General features: G+C 40.0%; 1 long non-coding RNA gene across 1 annotated transcript; it reads right to left on the minus strand.

The window, feature by feature from the left end:
* Positions 1–201: 201 nt before the first annotated feature.
* Positions 202–7485, minus strand: LOC132317073 (uncharacterized). The gene is made up of 3 exons (XR_009483988.1): positions 7383–7485; positions 2515–2688; positions 202–1700 (listed from the first exon to the last, which is right to left on the minus strand). It is a non-coding gene; the product is annotated as an uncharacterized LOC132317073 (long non-coding RNA).
* Positions 7486–21958: the final 14473 nt, after the last annotated feature.

Consider the following 21958-nt stretch of genomic DNA (forward strand, 5'->3'; position numbering starts at 1 on the left):
TGCTTTCAGCCTTAAAGTGAGAGAATCCAGAACTTGAGGAATGGTGCCTGGTTGCTGCAACTGCTTTTTGTGTACCTAAAGACATAAAATAACAAATGGCCAAAGACAAAAAGTGGTTATCTTCTGCATTAGGGTCAGTTCTACAGGGAAATAATATCTGAAAACAAAAGGGAAAACCTCTACCCTGAAAGACATATCAGTCAGAAATACCTCTCCCATCCCTTTCCCACATATTTGAATACCTGGATGTGACAGAATCTAGAAATCATCCATTTCTATCTTTTCCCACATCTGCTTTTCAAACTTAAATCTGACACAGCAACATAATTCAGTTTAGGAAAATCTGTCTACCAGTAAATAACACAAAGTAGAGCCCGAAAGAATTCTGTAAACCAGATGACTGTTAGAAGAACTGGAAGAAAAAGGACTGTGAGAAAGTGCTTTGGGTTTTTTATTCAAGTTGGTCAGAAGACTGAGCTAAAATGCAGCCTTGCCTTCATAAAGAACAAGAATATTTTCTGATGAGGTAGTCTGATTTGAAGAATGCAACGAGATTTGAAGGAACTTCAAGGATTAATTTTTTGTCTCTTTTCCAGTAAATGAGAGGAGTCAGTTGTTAAAATATGAGTCTTTTCTTTTTCTCCCTGGAAGTTTCACCATCTATACAGGGATTTGAGGTTCCTTATATAGGTTCCTAATTTAGCTTCCTGTGCTTAGATGACATGAACACACCTGAAGTGCCATCCCACTAAGCGAAGTGCTACACTTTTGGCCAAGTGAAAAAAATTTGGTTACTTCATTCATCTTGGCTTCACATTTTGAAGGTCCACTCAGGTCACGGGCACTATGGGTGACTAAAGTTATAACTAACCACAGATTTGCTTTCCTAGTCTCACTGGGAAACTGTCTTCCAAAAACTTTCACAGTTTTCCTTCCAACATACTATATGCATTGTAACTCTGCATATGGTTTTCATGTGGCTGACTGTGTCTCTTGCTGCCATTTATGTCCTTCTGTACATCATCTTCTTACCTGGGCTTGCACAGACCTTTAATTAATTTCTCCCTTCCTCCACAACACACAACGCCAACAGGTGTTTGAAGGGGATAAATAATATGAGCATCTTTCTTTTAGAAAAACATGAAGTTCCTTTTACTAGATTTGACATCCCTGTTTGAAAGGGATGTTATTTGTATTCCTTCCCAGTCTCATAGATCCTGATTTATTTTCTGTTTTACTGGAATGTACCCTTGGATGCAATTGTACAAAGGGAGCTGTGGACATAGACTATAGTAGTATGTGGAAAACCCTATGCTTATGTTTTTTCTTAAAAGGATACATAGCTAATTTGTTTCCAGTTAATGCAATTCTCCACCGAAAACTTGATGTATGTATAAATATGATGTTTCATAACCACAGCAGACTGGATTTTTCTGACCTGCTCAAATATCTGAGGTATACCTTCCACTGAAAATAGAATAAAAGTCCCAAGCCTGTTAATGAAAGTTAAAGAATGTTAATAAGCCACATGTTAATGTATATTTCATACATTTTTTCTCATCTGTTTTCTATTATTTTAAAATCAATATTAGCGGTCTTTACCTCAGCAGCAGATAAGGATGGTCATGTCGAAGGTATGTAGAGGTAGGAGCATTTGTTTTCTTAATGACACAAGGTAGATAGGTAGGCAGATATCAGGCCTGAGAGCAAAGATGGAAAATTGCTGCTGAGAGAACCTGTACCAACTGGCAATTTTATACTTCATCTCATATAAATACCTCTGTGCTTCACTCATGATTTTCAATAATCAACTTCTTTGTGATAGTAAGAGGAAATGAGTCCCTTTACTAGAAAAACAATTGAGAAATCAGGTAGGGAGAGGAGGTTTCTGTCATTAGACATGCTGATATACTCCGGGGAGGGGGAAAGACACAATCTCTCCAGCAGACAAATCCTTCTTGGTGTCAGGTGTAGAATTACAAAAGAATTTAGGTTGGAAGGGTCTGCCACAGGTCATCTGGTCCAACACTTGCTCAAAGCAAGGTTAACTTTCAAGTTAGACCAGGCTGCTCAGAGAGTCCCATAGCTGTAAGAGCTAAAGCCCTGACTGTACCGTGTGGCCAGGCGTTGACTCACAGGATGCATCTGTTCCTACCCGGGCACTTCACCTCGGCTGGTGTACGGGGTGTCAGTGCCCAGGTGTTGGCAGGGGAGGCTGCAGGGTGGCCTCTGTGAGGGGAGGCCAGGGCTGCCCCATGCTGGACACAGCCAGTTCCAGCCGGCTCCAACAGACCCACCTCAGGGCACGGCTGAGACCCTCAGCCAAGATGGTGGAGCCTCTGGGAAAGCATATCTAACACAGGGCAAAATGCTGCCCTGCAGTGAGGAGTGGGGGAAAAAAGTGTGAGAAACCACCCTGCAAGAGATTCCCCTGCAGCCCGCGGAGAAGACCATGGTGAAGCAAGTTGCGATGCTGTAGCCCGTGGAGAGGACCATGTCAGAACAGATATGTACAATGCAGCCTGTGGAGGACCCCATGCTGGAGCAGGTGGATATGCCCTGAAGGAAGCTGCAGCCATTGGAGAGCCCAAGCTGGAGCAGGCTCCTGCCAGGAGCTGCGGCCTGTGGAGAGGAGCCCACGCAGAAGCAGGTTTTCTGGCAGGAACTGCAGCCTGTGGAGCACCCGTGCTGGAACAGAAGAAAAGCATGAGGAGGAAAGAGCGGCAGAAAGGAGACGTTATGGACTGACCACAACCTCCCATTCCCCCTTTGCCACTCCAGAGGAGAAGGTAGAGGAGTCAGGAATGAAGCAGTGAAGTTGAGCCTGGAAAGAAGGTGGGGTGGTGGGGAAATGTTAGTTTTATCATTGTTCCTTATCATCTGACTCTGTATTACTGTCAACAAATTAGTTTTCCCCATGTAGAGTCTGTTTTGCCCATGATGGTAATTGGTAAGTGATGTCCCTGTCTTTATCTTGACCCACAAGCTTTTTCATCTTATTTTCTCTCCCTGGCCTGTTGAGGAGGTGGAGTGAGAGAGTGGCTTGGTGGATGTTTGGCAGCCAGCCAAAGTCAACCCACCACAGCTGGCAAGACCAAGGAGTACCTCAGCTCCCATGCCCTTCTCTCCAGCCCCTAGGGCCCTGTAGTCACTCCTGATATGATCAAACTCACTCTGGCAGTATCATTAGTACCCATGCTGATGATCAGAAAAGGACAACCACCCAAAGACCTCTGCACTCTCTTTCTGTAACACCCCACATCTGGGATGCTGGCAAGCAACACATCTCCAGGACAACAGGTCTGGCCCAGTTCCTCAGTTCCCTGTAGCAGGGAGTCCACAGACACATTAAATAAAGCATTCTGCTGTAGCTAGCACAGACTTATTTCTCAAGAACAGTTCCAAATCGTAAGATGGTTTAATCTAAAAAAAGGTTTTCTCCAGTACTTGTTCATTTTCTACCCTGTTTCCTGTTTGCACAATATATGACATGCCACAAAATAGATGTTACAGAAGTATGCCATTTCCATCAAGGGAACATGTCCTTTCCAAGTCAGTGGGTACTCTTCATCAGTCTTTGAAGATGCATGCTGGGTAGAACTGTTTATTATGTATAGAAGACTCTTTGTCTATATGAGCCGCTCTGCGAATTGTGTTGTGAAAGGTATTGGATTTACAAGGGAAGAACTGAGATGTGCACACATGGCAAATGAGACATTTTTATGGAAAAAATATTCTGCAGATTCAACTTATTTTCAACATACCAAGAACTTTGATATCTTCATGCAAAATAACAAGAAAGAAATACAATTTAAATTAGTGCAGAAGAACCAGCATATTTTTTAGCTTTCCTTTTGGCCCAGAAGTTGGTTTAAGTCATCTTTTCCCCTTCTTTTTCCATTATAAAAGTTCTACGTGTATGCAGTCCTCCAAATTTGTTATTAACATTCATGATACCCACATACAGCAATCATTAACTACTGCAAAAATGTACCACAGTTGATTTTATTATTTTCCTAGAATGTTATTCGAGGAATTCAGGTACAAGCACAAGTTCTTAGAGATACACTCTATACTTAGTATCATCTTCTAATGAGGAACATACATAATTGATTTTGGAAATAACACTATACAGCTGTCAGGACTACATAAAAGACATCTGAATTTTTCTCAATGGGAAATGTAAAGGCAACTCAATACTTTGCAAGCAGACAGATAAAGCTGTAGTCTTGCAAAGAAAAATAGTGAAATATCTCAAGCCCAGAAAACTTCAAGGTTCAGACCTGAAGGGATCTTTGTGCTCTAGTTCTGACTTAGAAATCAGTTCAGAAGGTAAGCTATGCCATCAAGAAAAGTTCTTCCTTTGTGTCTTTTTAACATTGACCATTACCTAATACAGGTTAAAATATGACTTTACAGATCATCTCTCTTTCCTGTGACCCACAAGATTCTACCGTGCTATCAGCAAATTCAAACTTCTTGTTCCACCTTTATGGGTCAAGGTCACTTAGTTTTTACACAGTTTTTGAACCGGCCCAGTTTTCATGACTTGTGCTTTTCTTCCCTTCCAATGATATCACCCTTCCTCAGCAAGACCCTCAGGATTGTTCTTGCCTGTCCTAGTCTCCTACTTGCCCGTGTAACCTCCTTTTCTCCCTGCACTTCATATGACCCTGGAACTGAGGGACATCCTTCAGCTGGTATCATAAGACCCTTGACTAGACTCTAACTCCTCTCTAAACAAATAACTTCTTCCATGGAAATCACAACTGCATAAACAGAAAATAACACTGTAAATAACTCTCCAAGGCCAACAGGAACTGTCAACGTTATCAGCCCCTTGGCTAAATGATAGTGTGGTTTTCTGGGTAGAGGTTAATGGAGACAGAACAGCAGAATCCAGCCTCATATTTTTGGCAACTGGAATTTGGACAAATATAAAGCCAAATGATGCCTGTACTTAGATGGTATCTCCTTATTAAGAATTTCCTTGGTCAAACTTTTGCAAAAGTTGGACATACAGGGTTCATGTTACTAAAGTGAGGTGAGCAGACCTTTAAACTGAAATTCAATATGCCTGCCTTTATCAATCTGAAAATCAGTTGTCCAGCATAGCCTTGCTGTTTGGGCTCTCTGTGTAGTTATTGGAGAGCGAGAAATACCTCCAGGGTCACATCTCTCATTTGATCAATGGTATCACCGTTTTCTTTCCTTTTGTCCTTCCTTGACATAAAGGAAGTGTCCATACTGATTTGAATAGAATTGAGCTGCTATCATCGTGAAGTTTAATGACAAAACATTTCTGGATTTTCAGCTCCACTGAATGTCATTGTCATTCTCTCAGAGGGGCAATTTAAGCAGGAGGGTTGGATACATTTATTTATTAGTGTTAGATTTTCAGAATGGTACCTTTCACTACTTTTTTTCCACAGAAAAACAATTTTTTGCTATTTTCCAATTAGTTCTAATAATGTATGGAAAAATACAGACAATTCTAGAAAACAAATCATTTAACCTTTCAGTTACCATCACCAGTATGCCTGAAATGCTGCATAAAGCTATGTATATCTGTATTTATCCTTTATCATTTTTTAACAAAACTAGTGTTTTAGGATAACCTAAGTGAAAACAAATGTTAATAATGTCACTGAAAGTTCCTGGAAACTTGAAGAATTATTTTATTCCCTTCAGGGCTGGTGATATAGTTCTACGTGTTTATAAAATATTTTGTTAGACTAGTTTACATTTTGAAACTCCCACTTTGTTGCCAAAAGTTATAAAAATAGTTCCCAGCGTAATGTCAATGATTTCATTCATAGCAGCAGTACAAGAGAACACCCACTGCTCAGGAGGGCTGTTGCATGCAAAATGAGATCTTCGAAGAAAGTACACAGCCTGACACAGGCGTTGTGTGCTTACAGAGATGTGTGCTGGTTTGAGGAAAAGCTGCTCCACCCTGAATATCAGCCATGGTGAACATTTTATTCAGAGCTGCTGCTGCCAGAAAAAAAAGCAGTCAACTAGCCTGTTGTGCCTGCAGTCCTTGGGCAAAGAATCTGCACTCCATATACAACTAAGGAGCAGTGTGCATATGAAACATTCTTCCATTCACCAATGGTTGGTAGGGAGTGAGGTAGTGTAGAATATTTATAAAAAACATTTTTTTTTTTGCCATGCAGTGTATTAATTAGCAGATTGTGCCATATATTGGAAAAGATATAACCATATGTGGAAAGTTGAATGACCTAAATGGGAATTTCTCCAAGCTTGTGAAAGCCCCCAGAGTTTAGACAATAAAGAGGAAATGTTGAATTTGCCCTGACTTAGGTATAGGTTGTGATTTCACTAGTATATCGCTATCGATCATGTCATAAAACATGTTTATGCAGAGAAGGCATGACTTGTCTGTGTCTCTTCAGTTGCTTTGTCTATTTACTTGGAGTATAGCAAATGTTATGACATGAAATATACTTAAAGTAGCAGAAATCCCTAATCAGCAACTTTCTAGCTTCCTTTGACAAGCTGTTGCATGTCACCTCACTCTTTCGGTGAATGCGTGTGCTTTAAGTTAACTCATTACCACACCTCTGGGTCAGCCAGGAAGCAGAAGTCTGTGTCCAGCTTTCCTGAGGGTATTGCTATTTATCTTCGAGTTTCGTAAATGTGTCCAATAAAACCCTCCTCTACAGCACTCCTCAAAACATGCCTGTCCAAACTTTGATTTAGATTTTAATTCAGATGTTAGTCTAAAAGCAAGCTTAAGGCTGGCAGAAAAGCGCAACCACAGTTTTTCCACTGTTCATGAAAAGCAGAGTTTATTTTCCTTAAAAAGCTGCACATGTACACATGGAAAAGGGTTCAGGACTCTCTCTGGTAATTCACAGGCAACAGAAACACAACTGAGACTACGAAGGAGGCAGGACAGTGTGCGTCCTTGAGAGGTGTTTGCTTTCTGCCTTTAGTGTCACAGCCCTTTCTAGAGTGGGTGCATGTTGCTTTCGAGACCCCCAACATCCATCCTCATAGAGAGCATGGACATAGTCATAGTATCTCATGGAGCAATACGGCGTACTAGAACAGGATTTATGCAGCAGCCTAGCTTATATTTTATCCTTGATACTTCCCATCATATTCAAACTTTAATTTCTTTTTCCACAAGCATGCAGAGATTTGTCAGTCATATATGGGACAGTAAATCTTTGGCTCTTTAATGTCATGTCCTGCCCTCACCTCCACACCTCTCTCCTCTGAGGCCTCAGTGGACTCATGAAGGAGCTTAATCACATATGCTGCAGGTTTTACCAGCATAGATTATAAAACCAGATGCTATAGAAATACATAGTAGCGGACATATTTTCTAAATAAGCAGGGCATCTTCTTACCTTACACTTTCTGCCTTAGACAATGGGGCTGATGCAGGTTAACCCAGATGCTTTAGAGTGCTTGTCCCAAAGAAAAGCAGAAACAGCATGAAGGAAACAGAGGTATTAGCTGTAATACTCTTTCTCATGGTGTGTGCTCACAGAGTAGGGCAACAGAAACAGAAGGAAGAGAAATATCCAAAAATAGGATATGGTTGACATCAGTCATATTCAGCAGTTCTCTCATACTGTGCCAGTTATTTTGCAGATTGCAGCGGCCACACTCTCGAGTGCTGACAACAGATGAGGAGTAATGACAGAGAAAGAAGGGGAGACATTACTAATATAGAAACACACAGATGAAGTTTTGATGGGTCAAGACAAGCCAAACAGATTTGTTGTACCTTTCTGGTTATGAAGAACAGATTTTTGTCTCAGCAGTAACAGGAAAGCAACAAATTATTAATTCATGGACTGGGACTGGGGAGTCCTCCTTCTCTGTTTGTTTGTTTGCTTAATAGCTTTGAAATGCTTGGAAAATCCCTGAGACACTGCCCCATCTCTATGTGCTCTGAAGTGTCTGGGTGGCATAGACTGTGTATTTTGGATGCTGATTAATGTCTAAAAAATCATTGCTGAAGATGAGCATTAGACCTGTTTATGTTAAAGTATAGAAGAATAACCCTTTTGTTCTCATTTATTAGCAAAATACCTACAAGAGTAGGAGTGAAAAGAGGCAGCTGTGAGGATTCCCAGTAGATTCACACTGTGGGAGGACTTGCTTAAAAGTTACTCACGGTATTTCATACTGTATTTGCACAGCTTTATGTGCTCTAGAGTATTTTCTATGTGTAGTGTTGTTTTGTTTTTTAATTTGTATTACAAAGGCTGTGTTTCCATGTGAATTCCTTTGGTGACCATGCCTCATTAAGCAATTTCTTCCCTCTTTCCCCCACGCCCTGCGCAACCTCAGAATAAGTGTTTGCAGAGCCATTTGCTGAAGTGGATTGGGAAGATGATCCAGCTGAAGATGAAATAATTTTTCTTCCCAGCTAGATACATTCCTCAGTGCAGCTCAAATTACAGTTCCTTAACCAGCTCTGCTTATGTAGCAGAGATGTGCAAAGGCAGAAATGTGCTATGCAGGCAAAAATAGCTCAAGCCATCCTGCTGCTCAAAGGCCATAAATGCATAGCATAGTCATAGGGTGGATAAGGATGGTGTGACTGCAGGCTCTTGCTTCGCCCCTCTTTCCCCTGCCCATAGTCATTTATTCCCTCCTCTTCCCATAGCCATTTATACCCCCCCCCCCCCCCCCCCTTCACTCAGTCTGCAGTTCAGCAGACTGAGTGATAGGTGGGCTGAGGAAGCTGGAGACCAGCTGACAAAGAAATAGACTGTTTTCAGCTAGATTAGCTTCCTGATTCAGCTTCACTAAGCGGTTACACACATGTCAGTGTCATTTCATGGCAGGACAGATTAGATAAAAGAATTAGGGTTAGACTTTAACTCCTATGGAATGTCACACTTAAAACCTATGCGTCCATGTTGCCTTCTCTCTCTCTTTCTTGTCTGAACAAGGCTATAAAACATTAACCCCCAAGCTGCAGGATTTATGCAGTATTGAACCTGGCCTTAATTCTGTATAATAAGTTCTGAAAGTTCCTAGGGCCAAGGAATTTTGCCTTATTCAACAGATGACGTAATCTTGGTTTCAGGCAAAAATAAGAGGGTGTTAGAGATAATAGAGTTACATAAATGTTGTCTATGCAGGCCTCTTCCACAGGAATAAAAGAAATGCATAGAGATGCAGAAATACAAAGAGAAAGACTTCCTTTCCCGTGAAGGCTACTCATTAAATCCAGTTTCTACCAAGTAGAAGAGATGACTAGTCTCAGCAATAATTTGTTTTGATGTATTTTTACTTTTTAAGAAGCTGCCCTCATGATGGTGGCTGTATATCCTGAAGTGTAAGCTTTTCTTTCTTTTTCATACTGAACAAATACTTCACATATTCTTTAGCCAAGGACCCAAGGAGTTACTGTGTGTTATGACGTCAAAAATAGGACATTGCTGGTGAAGAACCAAAAATAACTCACCTCATGAACATGGATGGTTGCATCGGTAGTCAAGAAAAAAATGCAGCCTGTGGCATTTCTTTTTTTAAGGAAAATCCCCTGCACTTCCAGTTGCTGCAAGAGAGAAGTCACATGCATAACACAGATGCTGCCATTGTAGATTTAGTTTATATTGGTCTCATATCTGGCTATAATATCTAGCTACTTCCTCAGCTAATAAGGAGACAGGATAGGAGAACAAAAGGGAGTCTCTGGGAACGCATAAAACTATCTCCTGAATTTATGTTATAGCACTGCTGAAAAAAAAACAAAAAGGAGGAGGTGACTAAGTTGTAGGTGTGGTACTGGGACTAATTTCTGCTACCATTTACACTATTGCAAAAGATACCTTTAAATAGCTAAAGTTACTTTTCCAAAACATTCTTAGTTCAGAGGTACCTGAAGTGGGTAAATCTAAATCTCATAGGTCTATCTAAACTGTCATCATAGTAAAATTCATGTGTTGCCTATAAATGAAAGCCAAGGGTTCTTTCCTTTGCTCTGCCTCTATTTTCCCGGCCATCATTTCACCTATGTAAGCTTCAGCTTCCCCATGTTTTAAATGGAGAAACCTTAGTAAACCTTTCTTTGACCTTCTTCTGTATGTTTTTAACTATCACTGAAAAGCCATATGTAAAAGCATAAATGTATTATTATTAACAGTAGCATGTGGATCTATACTCAACACGTAGCAAATATTTTTGAAAAACAAAAGATGCTATATAAGCATCTCATTTTTTCCCCTAAAAAGCATTTTTTCTTCTATTTTGCCAAAGAGTAGGCTCAACCTTTTTCTGACTTTCTTGCGCATCCTGAGAGAGATCTTCTTGGAGCATCTTGGGCACTCTTCAGAGCCTAGTGTTTTTCTTCTGCTGCTTTTTACCACAGCCTATTAGATCCAGAATGAGCAGAAAAAAAGATTCAGGGTTTGGACTTCTTTTGCATGTTAGATTTGTGTACATTTTCCATGTGCCGATATTTCATGGAGATTTCCAACAGACTTTTGACACATTGTTCCATAACAAATGGACCATGGCTGTGAGCTCATATAGGTGCAGGTAACTCCACATGTCCAGTCGTACCTGCATCATTTACACTCATGGGAACACATATCTGTTTTAGCAGCTTTTATGGTCCTCCAGTTGCCAACAAATAGTGCAAAGACATCATTGGGGCCAGAATCTACTACTCTAATGCACTGGTAGACATCACTAGCTATGACTAAGCCTGCCATGCTAGAGATCTGAAGTGAACTCTCTAACTACTTGAAGAATATGCTTTCAATAATGACAGTGTCTCTGAGTGCAGCAGACTAAAGCAAGTGTCATCACAAGCAGAAATCCAGTATAATATACCAGCATTTCTTACCAACCACAGTGTTTACTGGCTTGCATAGCTCTTATGTGCTGACTACAACCACATATAGTAATAAGGAAAACATTTACTATCAAGTATATGCTTGGTTTGTTCCTCATTTTTCAATTTCTGAAGTCAATCCAAACTAGATTATTTATTTCTGCAGTATGTCACCATGTTGTAAGCAACCTGCAAAACATTATCTAAGCAGTACTCCATAAATATAATTTGAGAGATGCACACAAAATAAATATATAATTGGCTAAGACAGAATTACGACAGGCAATGTGGTAACACATTACATGGGTGCATGTGCATAAGGACACTCATGTTTATATTTAAATTCAGAATAAATTTCAGTGGGGATACACATTTTCAAAAGGTACCTATGGGAATTGGAAGGCCATGTCCCACATGCCTTCTTCCCTCCCTTCTACTTCTCCCCCCTTTCTCCCTCCCTTCCTTCCTTCACAACGCTTTGCATAGATGCCAAATGAATCTCAGAAACATGTGCTTTATAAAATTTTAACCAATTTGGAAACTGATTCCAACAGATTCCAGTATTGGCTATCGCTATGCATGCTGAGAAATGATCAAAGGATTTTTAACAATGGAAAGGCAAATCCTTGTCTAAAGGTGTTCTTATGTTTCTTGTGATGAATATGGACAATTGAAACTCATATGACCCTTTCATGCACTTAAAGGCAACTTTTTAAAAAAGTGTTTATTCTTAGAAGATTTGAAAGAAAGAGCTGATTTTTATCAGATTTTTATAGAAAGATTAGTTGTAAATAAACTGGCATTAAAGAGAAGCTACCACTGTGTTTCCAATATTTACAGCTTTAGAATCTAATTTCAGATACTTTTCTTGCTCCCTTTTAGGAATCTTCTTGTCTGACTATGTTCAGGAGTCTAAATAATAGAGAAATTATTTGAATGACAAGCTGAGAATAACCTCTGATTGATAAATTACTTTAATGTCTTGCATCTGGAAAGACTCACAGAGCAAATATGTAGCTCTTTTTCCATTTCTGTTAATATATTTGATTTTACGGTCTCCCAGGCAAGTCATAGCAGAAATAAGATCACTGTAAGTCATCTCCCCTTTGGGGACAAGAACCACATTATGTAGTCTGACAATGCAGTAAACAAAAATAAACCAGAAATGGCCAGAAACAGCACTCTGTGATCCTCTTTCTCAGTGATCTCAGTCCTGTGTCAATGACTCATTTCCAGAGATAAATTCAAATTGGAGGTACTACCAGAAAATCAAGACCAGCCTCAGAGAAGCGTCCTTGAGGGGGTTCTTTTGCACATGCTGTATATATAGCTCAAGAACAACTCTTGAGTATCATTCATGACAAATGTTTTCCTAACTTTTTTTTGAAAGATCTCCAGTGATGGAAAACTTCTACTACAGTCTATTTCAGGACCTGATACTCATATTGTTACATATTATTATTCATATTCGTAAGTTTTTCCTAGTGTTCAGTCTCAGTTTCATGATTTAAACCCATTAATTGTTGTATTTGTCGCAGTAAAGTAAAACCATTTTATACTTTCTCTCATCGAATCAACCATGTATGTATTTCAGCAGTATTTTCTAGTATCCTCTCACTTTCCACCGGTTTAAACAACTGTACTTCTTCAGTCTTTCTTCATTGGCCATTGTTTTCAGATCAGTTTCTCTGCTCTTTACTGAACTTTCTGCAATTATTTTCTGCAATTAATTTACACGTTTTCTCCAATCTGCCACTCCCAACTGTGCTTTATCTCAAGTCTAACAATCTTTCTGTATTGAATAGAAAGATTCCTCAACACATCTTTTTCAGATTGTACCTCTGTTTATATAATGTAAGACATAATGTCTTTTTGTAGCAACATGGGTGCTGAGTCATTTTCAGCTTTGATAGTCAAATCGTGTCTCCCCTTATTCTTTTTGGAAGAATTCATATGAACAAATTGTTCACCAATACATAATTCATGTGTCTGAGTCTTCTTTCCCAAAGTGCATTTGTCCCTATTGAATTTCAGTTTACTTTTTCTGTCCATGTTGCCAATTTGTGAACAAAATTTCAAATTCTGACCCTGTTCTCTGGAATACTAGTAGCATTGCCTATGTTTAGTTAGTTTTAAGTTTGCGAATTCATTAGGCACTTTCCCCATTTCACAATCCTTGTCAATAACAGAAAAATATGAATGGTGCCATTGACTGCTCATGGCTTGAATAGGTGCACTCTTTGATGGGTAAAAAGCTGGCTGGATGGCCGAGCCCAGAGACTTGTGGTGAATGGAGTTAAATCCAGTTGGCGGCCGGTCACAAGTGGTGTTCCTCAGGGCTCAGTATTGGGGCCAGTTTTGTTGAATATCTTTATCAATGATCTGGATGAGGGGATCAAGGGCACCCTCAGTAAGTTTGCAGACGGCACCAAGTTGGGCAGGAGTGTTGATCTCCTGGAGGGTTGGAAGGCTCTGCAGAGGGATCTGGACAGGCTGGATTGATGGGCTAAGGCCAATTGTATGCGGTTCAACAAGGCCAAGTGCTGGGTCCTGCACCTGGGTCACAACAACCCCATGCAATGCTACAGGCTTGTGGAAGAGTGGCTGGAAAGCTGCCTGGTGGAAAAGGACCTGGGGGTGTTGGTTGACAGCCGGCTGAAGATGAGCCAGCAGTGTGCCCAGGTGGCCAAGAAGGTCAATGGCATCCTGGCTTGTATCAGAAACATTGGGCTGAGCAGGAGTAGGGAAGTGATTGTCCCCCTGTACTCAGTGCTGGTGAGGCTGTACCTCGAAAGCTGTGTTCAGTTTTGGGCCCCTCACTACAAGAAAGACATGGAGGTGCTGGAGCGTGTCCAGAGAAGGGCAACAAAGCTGGTGAAGGGTCGGGAGCGCAAGTTTTATGAGGTGCGGATGAGGGAACTGGGGTTGTTTAGCCTGGAGAAGAGGAGGCTAAGGGGAGACCTTATCGCCCTCTACAACTACCTGAAAGGAGGTTGTAGTGAGATGGCAATCCCTGGAGGTATTTAAAAGATGTGTGGATGAGGTGCTTAGGGACATGGCTTAGTGGTGGACTTAGCAGTGTTAGGTTTACAGTTGGACTTGATGATCACAGAATCACAGAATCACTAAGGCTGGAAAAGACTTGTAAGATCATCAAGTCCAACCATCAACCCAACACCATCATGCCCACTAAACCATGTCACACAATGACATGTCCACATGTTCCTTGAACGCCTCCAGTGATGGTGACTCCACCACCTCCCTGGGCAGCCTGTTCCAGTGTTTCACCACTCTCTCAGTAAAGAACTTTTTCCTAATATCCAGCCTAAACCTCCCCTGGTGCAATTTGAGGCCATTTCCTCTTTTCCTGTCACTAGTCACTTGGGAGAAGAGACCAACACCCACCTCTCTTCAACCCCCTTTCAGGTAATTGTAGAGAACGATAAGTTTCCCCTCAGCCTCCTCTTCTCCAGGCTGAACAACCCCAGTTCCCTCAGCCGCTCCTCATAAAACTTGTGCTCCAGACCCCTCACCAGCTTTGTCGCCCTTCTCTGGACACGCTCCATCACCTCAATGTCCTTCTTGTAGTGAGGGGCCCAAAACTGAACACAGTATTTGAGGTGCGGCCTCACCAGCACCGAGTACAGGGGCACGATCACCTCCCCACTCCTGCTGGCCACACTATTTCTGATACAGGCCAGGATGCTGTTGGCCTTCTCGGCCACCTGGGCACTTAAAGTTCTTTTCCAACGTGAACAATTCTATCATTCTATATGCAAGACAGAATGGTGGCCTAGAGTTAATGAGTCTCTGCCTAGACAGTGTTGAGTCATCCATTCACTCAGTGGCTGTTGTGTACCCAGAAAAGTGACTCCAGTGCACAGTTCTGTAGCCAGCCAGCAGTGAGAAGGGCATGTCTCTGCAATACAGTTCTTGAGATCCCACAGATTGCCTTCATGCTGTTCCTAACTTAATGCAAATCTAATTCTTACCTTACTGTGCTGTTTCCATGGCTTCCTCATTTTCATCTTGCTTTCTGTCTGTGCTTTTGTCTCAGGCTATGAAGTTGTGCAGAATGACTCCATTTATTGACCATGCCTCTGACTCTCAAAATGCATCTTTGGGCAGAGGAGTGTTTTCACATCTTTTTTTCTGGGTCACAAAAATGCTTTGTTGTAGAGGGTGCTTCCTGATCAGAGCATACCTCCTAACTGTAACATCCTGGATCACTGTCTCACTGTCCAAGGTCTTACCATCAGGCCTGACTGCTCACCCCCACATTGCAATATGCATAAGGTAGAAACTTAACTCTATGCTTGTGAGATCACAGCAATATGAAACATTAAGAAACCTACCAGTTTCTTAAATGACCAGTTTTGCCAGCTATCTTTCAGGTCGATGTTTTAAAACATGTTAGGTTCAGGAGAGTAATCAATAATTAGTTTTCAGTATATTGTAGCACACAGAACTCTCATTTTTTGGACATATATATGGTTATATACACACAGAGACACATAGACGTGCATGCACCTATGGAGATCTGTGAAGAATCGTTATTCTACTTTGAAAAAATAATTTATTAGTCTGGAGACTTATGTTTTCATGAGGACTGATACATAAATGGAAAACATAAGTGCATACTTCCCAAGTAGTGTCTAAATGCTGGCCTGGAAGGAATCTCTCTAAGGCCCAGTGGGACTACACATTAGTCTTCTGGTCCATGACATGTCCAGTGACTTGTCAGCAGTGATATCCCACATACAGTAGGAGTGGGGTTTAGCCATACATTTTATTTGTTTTCTTTAATGATTAAAAATACCATCTGCACATCAAAGACACTTTATCACTATTTGAATTTTCCAAACTGTGATGTGTGGGTGGATATTTAGAGTCAAACAAACAGTGCTCCTGCTTTTAAAGACTTTATAATACAAAGTCTATTCCAGTAAATTATTCTTTGGAATAATGTGTTTTTAAGTTGTGTTTGCTTTCAGGAATCTGATCTGCAGGAATGTGGTCTTCTCATGTACCTCATGACAGTTTAACTTTGTTTAACACATGATAGGTTGTTAATCTCTGTTAAAATATAGGCACAAAGCTCTTAGTCAGTCAGTGAAGTGACAGAAAGCATGTGCCATGGTTTTACAAGCACAGCAGCAAGTACAAACAAAAGCACTTTCATGTTGTCAGAAGAAAACATGATCATTGGGGTAAGGACAAGTGTAAACCATAAAGACTAACAACTTGAAGGGAAGAAGCTGCTTCCCTGCATGAGTTACAGGTAGTTGCATGATGCCACAGAAATGGGTGCCTGGACTTGCCTGGATTCTCTGTGACTTCCCCAAAAGGCAGTGAATCTGATCCTCAGGTCAGGGCTCTGCTCTCACTCTTCTGTCCCTTTCCTTATTGCACTGATATTTTCAGAAGCAGCTAAGAAACATGCATGATTTCCAGTGGGGTTTCGAATCAGCATCCGTAAGCTTCACATTATAGGGACCTGTCTTACAGTTAAAATACCAGCTATTGCAGGCAGTGGGACGCTGCCTCACTCTTTCTCAACTGCATCTGCTGCAGGATGTGCATAACAGCTTCTTACCATTATCCTGCAAGCACAGGCAGGCATCAGTCTTCTCAGACTTCATAAGGTCTGATCCATATTCCTGCAGACTTCTGGTCCCAAGTCTTACTCTCATAAATCCAGGAAATTAATTTAAATAATTTTAAACATGTTACTTTTGTGTTATTAAATGAAAAAAATGACATTGGTTCGCAAAACAGATTTTAGAGAAGAAAGCTGAAGTGGAAAAAAGCAAATCTGTTCTTTTTTTCAGAATGTTCCCATACATTTTCTTCTCATCCACATGAAAAAAATTGCATACAAAAAGTCAAATATCACTTTGCTTAGAGAAAGCGACATCTTTGGGCATGTTCTTTCCTTTTTGCGAAATGTGAGGAAAAAATAAATAGGAGTGCATGAAAAAAACACAATTAAAAGGTAGTCTTAGACAAATAAAGCACATTTGATGTTCTTGTTCTATTCACCAAACCACTGTCTGTGGCAAAATTTTTTAAAAATGACACTGTTAGAAAAGCTTTAACATCTGTTAAATTCATTACAATGAAACAACTGTGACTCTTAAAACAACATTTTGCATAGCTTTCACTTAAACATGGAAGCACAGTACTGTTGCTCGTTTCAGCAATAAAATGTTTTCTCAGGTGTGTTGCTCAAGCAACACTGCAGAAAGCCATCATGTGGGGAAAAATTATAGTAGTCATGTCTCTTGATTTTTTTTAAACCCCAGAATTCCCCTTGAAGGAAATATAGTCATAGCTGGTAGTGGGCATCCTATAAGAATGAAATGCTGTTGCCAAAAAAATAAGTCATTGTCTTAAAATAAAAAGTTAATGGTTACATTTTGTTCTTTTTCAGTTCTTTCAGTGGAAGCCAATTTTTACCGCAACCTTGTTATTTGTCCAAAGTAGAAAGAAAGGTCTGTATCATGTCTGAAATGTGCTTAAAGTTTCTTATGCATCTGAAAAGCTTTTCCTCTTAAGTAGCTATAGACACATATTTCTGAAATAAAGAAAAGGAAATTCATTAATTGAAGACATATTTCACTAACATTGTGTTAAATATGAAGTCCAGCTTATAAGTGAATGAAGGAAATACTTTCTCCTCTACTATTCAAACTTTACCCTGAAGCTATAGCCAGTTAACCAGTATGTGCTCTCATTTAGGAGTAAGGATTGTCAGTTCAGCTGAAGCCTGTGGCTTCTTAAACTATATGCTGGTGACTTAGATGAAATGTAGAGTAGCAATCAGATCACAGTTGAAAGCAAGGAATCTAATCTCGTCAATGACTACTTCTGACAACAAAGATTCAGGTTATAGCTGAACACAGGAAATCCCCAGTGATTTCATATCATAATGGCAATAAGATGGCTGACTTTGGAAAGCTCCAGATTTCAAAGTTTGAATTTATTCGTCATTAGCTTTCGTTTACTAATGCCATCATTCCTTGACAAACCAGGTTAGCGCAGAACTAAGATATGTAATTATGATACTTATTTGATTTGGGTTTGGTAATTATACAAGATGGCTGAAGGGAAAAAAAAAGAGTTGGATCAGGTAGTTGTGAATTTATCCAACTTCAATTAAATTGAAGGGTTAATTCAGCTAAAGCCTGAAACTGAGGCTCTGGATTTCAAAACTGCAGACCAGGAAGAATGAGTTAATGGTGCCACCTGGACTGATAAAGGTAATGTGCTTCATTTTAGAGGAGGACTGAGCAAGAAGGAAATCTGGCAAGAAAACCTAACTGGACAGCTAACCTTGCCAAGAAGTGTAGCAGGAAAAAGCAGAGAATGTACAGGAAGTGAAGGTATGAATCTGACAACTTTGAGGTCAGGATGTGAGAAGATAAATTGAGAAGTGCAAAAAGACACTTTCCAATTAGACTTTACAAAAATGTTAAAACAGAGTTCATGAGGTCACCGTACCATAAAAGTGATTGACCTCCTCACCCCACACGACGAAAGTGATAGGTAGTAAAGTAACTTAGTAACAACCCCCAGATTAGCTGAATATTTGACTCAGTTTTCAATAGGGAGGATAATGTTGACTGGGGGTTGGGGAGAGAGGAAGGAAGCTGACAGGCATGATAACTGATGGGAATAAAGGCATGGAAGCAGACAGTACTGAAACCCACCACATTCAGCTCGCTGGAGAATGTCAGCTCCAGGATTCTCAATGAAGGTGCATGTCAAATTTCAGTCTGGCTGCAAGTATGTACAGCAGATCTAGGGAGAAAGTGTACCATATTAGATTTAAAAGAAGTAGTAATGCTTATACATAAAAAAAGATAAGGAAGTGATCCAGGCAATTCTGTTTGTTCTAACAAGTTATGTGTTCTGAACAGCGTGGAAGGATTTAGGAGGTATTTTGAAACTGAGAATAATTAAAACACTAATGTTAAAGGAAACTGTTGTAAAAAGCAATGCAGATTTACCAGAGTTGTATGTGCCAGACTAATCTGATAACTTTCTCTGATATGAGAGCTTATTTTCCAGGCAAGACAATACAATAGATCTTATGTGTCTGGATTTCTTCAACACATTTGATAGGGTGTTACTTGAAACATTATTAGTTAGGTGGAGATGATGAGGATAAGCACAAGAATTTTAAGGTAGGTGAGGAGCTGGCTGAAGAGAAGATGACAACACATCCTTTTGACTGGGAGGAAATTTCAAGTCCAGTTTCTTATGGCTAGCCTTTGACACCATTTCAATATTTCCATTAGCAAGTAAGTGTTAGAACACACTGATACAAAAATTCATTGGGAGGATGTTGAAACTGCATCATCTGGAAACAAACCACTGCTAAAATGGAAGTTCACATGCACAGGAACTAATAAGAATTTCTCATGTGGGAGCTAGTCAGTTATCAGAGTACAGTAAGGGGCTCAAATGTGCTATGATCCACCAGTAACATGCACCTTGTGACTTAGTCATGTATCACACAAGATGCATGGAACAGAATGTTAATGTCATGCACTGTGAAGCACTGAGTAGGTCACATTTCATGCCCTGTACTCAGTTCTGGTTAATGGCTTTCAAAGCAAATGAGGTCAAATTATAATGATTCAGCAAAGGGCTACTAGTGTGACTGGAGACATGGACAGCCTGTGCAGGGAGCAGACAGAAGAAACTTGGCCTACAGTCTGGGAGAATGAAGGCAGGAATGGGGCAGGATTGCTCTTCACATAAACTAAGATGCTGAACAACTATCGGAGATGAATGAACCATCAGTGTAAGAACCCCTGGGGATGGTCTGGCTATAAATAAAGACAGGCTGGAGCACAGAAGAAGGTTTTTTTGTGTCCAGAAAAAGGAGGTTCTGTGACAGCTTTCTAACACAAAGAGAGGGGTGTAAGAACCGCCTAGTTGCAAGGTGATGCTTTACAGCTTACTGAAAGGCACTGAACACCACAGCTGCATCAATGACCCACGAGGCTTATTTCAGCCTTACTTTAGCATGTTTTCCCTCACCTGTCAGTTACACCCCTGTTGCGTTCCACACTCCCCTCAGTGGATAACACCTTTCACGGAAATAATTAATAGCTTTCTGAACCCAAAACTTCCTCAGATTTCAGCGCAGGTTTACATTGCTCTGCTCTATCCAAGTTTAAATACCATTTCTGTAAACTGGAGTCATCCACTAGTGAGAAAATGGATTTTCTAGAAAGCTTTCCAGCCATTGTAAGACTTTTGCTAAATCTTTTCCTGAATATTTTTTTTTTTTTTTGGTGTTGCTTTCCTAAAGGTCTTACAAAAGCCAGGTGCTGGAACATTCCTAATAACAATTAGGGAATTAATAGGGCTTTATCTGAGGAGCTGCAGGGTTGCACAAAGCTATGAAAACATGTGCAAAAATAATGTTGGTTCTGGGGAGACACATTTTTGTATTTTGAAATAAAATAAAATAAAAAAAAAATGAAATGCCTTGCTGAAACAAATTGAGATTTTATTTATGAATGCTCCTTTTTACTCTCATGAGGAATGCCACATTTCAAGACAATGTGAGGAAGCTGGCCATTTTTGGAATTCTTAGAAGACTCAGCTTCTGAAGAGAAAAGAGTGCTAAAAATAATTGCAGGTATTAAAGTAAACTGGAACTCCTTCAATATATTCTTTATAGAACAACTTATTGAATACTCTTTGAAGTAACAATATAAGACACTGATTTATTTTAATTCTTTGTAGGAAAGATAGAAACATAATACTTTGGTTGAAATCTCGGATTTAACTAACTCAGATGGCCCTGAAAATACCACATGTCAATTCGTGTTCACTTTCTGTCTTCAAAATTGTGTTCTTCTTCCTCATTGAAATGAAATTAAATGAATTAAACTTTTTTCCCAACTTTTGCAGACCCAAGACTTCAGTACAGACATGTCCAGTGCAAAGTATGTCTCTGAACTTGCAATCTATGAGGCGCTATGAATATTGCTTTCCTCAGCGCTAAAAAAAACATTATGGAAGTTTAACTTCAGCCTATGGAAAAATGCCCAGTTTTGAGATGTTAACAATATCCAGAAACCCCATTTTTTTAAGTGATCCACAGATTTCCTCAAAATCTGTTGAACAAGCATTGGATATCTCTAAACAGGCAAATAAATGCTGCTGAGACACATGGGACACACATGCTTGTCGCACTCTGCTATTGCAATATTTCCTGGAGGGCTTTTGGTCTAGGTCACCTCCCAGTCTCCCAGGAAATCCACACTCGTGTTTTGGGAGATAACATGGGTCCAGGTACTTTTGCTGTTTTGGGCATCCTTAGCAGTCTGGGTAGTTGTGATTGCACACCATTGGAGTAGTATCAGTGCCAGGGATTGCTGACCATGCTGCATTTACTACTGTGCATTTACTGCTGTGGAAGTAGCAATTTTAATTTTTTACTGCTGTATCAGCTGAAAGGTTTTTATGCTTGCAACGGGATAATATTCCAATTCCTATTTTCTCTAAGCAGGCAGAGTATCTTTTCTTCTGAATTCTGAGAAAAAAAAAGAATAAATTGAATAATTTTAAATCGGCACCCAAGTACAGAGCTAGAAACCCAGATATCTCAGCTGGGTGAAGTTGTTGCAAAAGAAGATGCACACTGAATCAGTGTAAATTACACTGTCCTGAAGACCTCAATGGAGGTATTCCAACTCCTATTAGCCCAGGATTTGGATCATTCAAAACATGTCATACATACATATAGGAGTATCTTTATGAACATAACAGAGATATTAAGTGTTTAGTCCTAAATTCAAAAAAGTCTTGTTTTGTTTTGTTTTGTTTTGTTTGGCTATGAATGAGATGTAGTTGACTGATGGGTGCCTGTAGGATGCATTATGCCTCTGGAAAACTGAGGTGAACAATTGCTGGTTTTTAAATGATATTCACTGAAGGTTCCCCTTTTCTAGTTTTGCTTATTTTCTTTTCATGTATACTTTCTTGATTCATTGCGGTGTGAGAGCATATACAGGTATGGACTAAAACTAATGAGTTTTCTTTTTAAAGATGCTTTGATCTCATACCAAGAATGAAATATCTGAAGTATTCTGTTTTGCT

Source organism: Gavia stellata, chromosome 1, assembly GCF_030936135.1.
Source record: "Gavia stellata isolate bGavSte3 chromosome 1, bGavSte3.hap2, whole genome shotgun sequence".
Lineage (NCBI taxonomy): Eukaryota > Metazoa > Chordata > Aves > Gaviiformes > Gaviidae > Gavia > Gavia stellata.